We start from the raw sequence: 4259 nt of genomic DNA on the forward strand, positions 1-4259 counted from the left end.
AAAATTGAGATTTTCGATGGGCACCTCAAAAGCGCTTCAGTTCTGACTTGCTCCCACAATACCTTGCGAGAAACGGAAAATCAGAATATCCTAGACAAGATGGAGGGTGAAAAGATGCGACAGGATTGGAAAAACACAAATGTAAGTGTTGTTCTCTGTAATTAACTATTAATTATTTTATTGATTATACTCTGCAGCCCGGCCGCGGTCTTCGAAGCCCCGGCCGCGGACTCTCGGAAGATCGCGAAAGTCCGATCACGGGCTCTGCAGCCCGGCCGTCGGACTTTCGCGGGCCGCACGGACCCCGGTTCTCGGCCGGGGCTGCAGCCCTGTCGATCGTGCTCTGCAGATCGGCCGAGAACCGGGGTCGGGCGGCCCACTCGCAGCCCGGCCGTCGGACTTTCGCGGGCCGCCCGACCCGGTTCTCGGCCGGGCTGCAGCCCGTGATCGTGCTCTGCAGCCCGGCCGAGAACCGGGGTCGGGCGGCCACTCTGCAGCCCGGCCGTCGGACTTTCGCGGGCCGCCGACCCCGGTTTCTCGGCCGGGCTGCAGCCCGTGATCGTGCTCTGCAGCCCGGCCGAGAACCGGGGTCGGGCGGCCCCGCGAAAGTCCGACGGCTGGGCTGCAAGACCGGGCTGGATATCATGTCGTATGATATCCAGATCTTCCATGTTCTAGTGACTCCAGGTTAAAATAAGCTTTATACTAATATATTATATTATATTAGTAACATTCTATAAGTAATATTATATATACTAATATATTATATTATATTAGTAATATTACATGGTTAATCAATGTAATTTTTGGCAGTACTATATGTGTTACATAGCTATTATATATTGTACGTAACATATGGCCATATCACCCAGTTCTGGCATAATAATTCCTAATCCTTCTTATTCGTTTTCTTCAGGGACATCGTTGAGTCCACTGCCACCAGCCCCCCCACCTCTCCCTCATGCTCCTCCACCCCAGGCACCTCTTCCACCACCCCAGACACCCCTTCCAAGAGGAGAGTGCCAGGGAGCAGGCGAGGCATGAGGAGAGCGAGGCAAAGTTGGCGAATGGTGGAGAAGATGTGATTCTCCACCATTCTCTCAAAGCTGAGAGAGAGTGTGTGTGTGTGTGTGTATTTTTTAGGTGTGCGTGTGTGTATTTTTAGATGCTTGTGTGTGTATTTTTAGATGTGTTGTTCAGTGTTCTTATTTAAATAAAGTGTTTCTTTTGAAGTGTTCTTGTTCATAACCGATTATTATCTAAGGGTGCACTCACACTAGGCCAAAATATAAATACCATTTCAGGTTAAACATCTTTACAATGGGTCTTGCTCGTTGCCCGAGACAATGGCAGCCAGTCTGTCTCTTGTAACATTACCAGGGGTCTGGTTATCTGCTAGGGGGCACGGGGAGGCCATGATGACGTCACAGGGTAGGGTTGTCCCATTTGGTAGGGGATCGGTTAGGGGTAGCAATGAGGGGTAGCAATGAGCATGAGCAATGAGGGTTAGGGTTGAGATGTAGGGTTGAGACAGTGAGCAAAGAAACGGGATTGGGAAGTGTCGGAGATAACGAAGAGTCGTCGGCTCGCTTGGATCGCGGCTGTAAGACGACCAAACATAACTTTCCACAGTATCCCGATGTCGATGAGAGTGTGTTCCCTGCATTTTCATTCTGGTAAGTTAAAGATGCACGATTTTATTTTTATAGCCTAGATCTACGTTGTTTCTTTCCTTCAACCACGACACCACATACATGAATGCGCGCCCACACAAACATAACATAACATCAGAGACGGTTGATATAGCATTTCATCCTCGTTGGTTGATATAGCATTTGATATAGCATTTCATCCTCGTTGGTAGAACACACTGCCAGTTCCTACAAGGGCAGGGACATCCCTCTCCATTTTCAAAAAACTCCTGAAGACCCAGCTCTTTGGAGAACAACATCTCTCATAGCACCACTTACAAGTCTTGCTGATCCTAGCACTTACCAGCCGTCTTGAACTGACACTCAACTGTTTAAAAACAGCACTCACTGATGCACTTATTCTTACTGTACTCTACCGTTTTTAAATTGTCCTAAAATTGTTGAGAGAATTGCTTTAAAACTTAACTGTTACCATGTTGTTAGTCTCTTTGGTTAAAAATGCGTCAGCCAAATGTAATGTAATGTAATCATATAATATAATAATATGTATATTAAGGATCTTTCATAACATTATGGTTCTATATGTTTTCAATACTTCTGCTATGGATAATAATTTTTAAATTGTGTTACCAGGAAAACCAGCAAATGAAATGTACAACTCGCATCCGGATTGGGCACTATCACTACACTTGGGCCACACTGAGATGAAGGCCACAAAGACTGCACGCTATGAGAGACAGAACAAAAGAAAACGGCAAAGGACTGACAGTACACCTGCGATGGATGAGACAGTTATTGATGACCTTGTTCCACCAGGTAAGCCTTACAGACCCAGCAGATACAAGACCTTATATTGCTTTTCTTGCTGTTTCAGCTGCATGATGCACATTTAGCTAAAATATTTCCTTATCTGATCCACAGTGGAGACACCAGCACCAGCAGAGGATGGAGCTGACCAGACACTGCTGACAGAATGTGACTTCTGTCAGCGTCAGCGTGCTGAAATCAACCGGCTGCTGGAAGAGAACAGGACCCTGAAATGTGAGCTTGGCCAGAGAAAAATGTATGAACATTTCCTGAAGGATGACAACGTCAAAGTGAAATACTACACTGGACGTCCACACCTTGAAGTTGTCATGGGTGTTGTAGCCTGTGTTGGACCGTACATGACACAGAGTAGTAAAGTTCTGTCACCTTTTCAGATGCTTTTCCTGACCCTCATGCGCCTTAGACTAAACTTACCTTTACAACACATTGCCCACCTCTTTTGTGTAGACAGAAAAACTGTTTCCAAAACGTTCAGTGACACCATAAATGTTCTGCATGCGCGCACCAGCCCTTTGATTAACTGGCCAGGGCGAGATGCGTTGCATGCAACTATGCCCCATCAGTTTGTGGAGGCCTTTGGGAAGCGTGTTGCTGTTATTCTGGACTGTTTTGAAATATTCATACAGACACCATCAAATCTTAAAGCTCAAGCTCAGTCATATTCCCACTACAAACACAACACAACTATGAAATTCCTTATTGGTATTACACCACAGGGCTCAATTTCTTTCATTTCCAAGGGATGGGGGGGGACGCGTCAGTGATAAGCACGTAACTGATAACTGTGGGATTCTGGACAAACTGTTACCTGGGGATTTGGTGTTGGCTGACCGCGGCTTTGACATACAGGACAGTGTAGGACTTATGTGTGCCGAAGTAAAGATCCCTGCTTTCACAAAAGGACGCTGTCAGCTGGATGCAAGAGACGTGGAGAGCACAAGAAAAATTGCCCACCTCCGAATTCATGTGGAAAGGGTGATCGAACAAGTACACCATTTTGTCAGCTAAAGTACCTATTCACATGGTGTTGCCATGCAAGGATGAAGACATGACATTTCTTGATAAGATTGTGTCTGTATGTTGTGCTCTGACAAACATGAGCCCTAGTGTTGTGCTGAAATAAATGTGCATCTGGTTTCTCCCTGATCATTATTGGTTAACTTTAACATTGGTTTCAACAACTTAGATTTTTTGACTTCAAGCTTGCATTGGTTGTTAAGTGTTCATTAGTTCATTAGTTGTTGATCAATATTGAATTGACAATTTATTTGTACTGACAATATACTCTAAGCTAACATCTAACCAAGTAAGTGGTTTTCAGCCATAAGTGTCTGTTGCATCCATACCCAAAAGTGACCTTGGGTGCTTTGAAAGGCGCCCTCAAATAAAATGAATTATTATTATATTATTATTAAAAGCAAGAGGTGTATAATATACAATATAGAATATATAATATACAATATATGTCTTTGGACAGCTACTACAGACATGCATCACAAAACCAGGAGTCACCTGCTGCAGTGGTTGCATCAAGTCCAACACAGGAAAGGTGGTACCACTGCGTCACACAGTTCTCGTTGTCACACGCAACCATGTCATCCAGTTCCTCAGGCCCTTGGCACACGCACCACATATTCTCTTTATGTTCTGTGGTCCTCTTCCTCGCTCTCTTTTGCCCTCTTACTTGTGGGACTGTTACAGTGTTACGAGATTTGACAGCCATAACTCTTGAGGTCTGCGGTGTGGAGGCATCTTGTGGCAAATGAGCTCAGGGAGGGA

At 45.2% G+C, this 4259-nt stretch overlaps 1 long non-coding RNA gene across 1 annotated transcript; it reads left to right on the forward strand.

Moving 5' to 3' along the window:
- The first annotated feature begins 2316 nt into the window (after positions 1 to 2316).
- LOC115559150 (uncharacterized) lies at positions 2317 to 3618 on the forward strand. Its single transcript, XR_003979436.1, has 2 exons — positions 2317 to 2468; positions 2574 to 3618. It is a non-coding gene; the product is annotated as an uncharacterized LOC115559150 (long non-coding RNA).
- Positions 3619 to 4259: the final 641 nt, after the last annotated feature.

This window comes from Gadus morhua, chromosome 14, assembly GCF_902167405.1.
Source record: "Gadus morhua chromosome 14, gadMor3.0, whole genome shotgun sequence".
Taxonomy (NCBI): Eukaryota; Metazoa; Chordata; class Actinopteri; order Gadiformes; family Gadidae; genus Gadus; species Gadus morhua.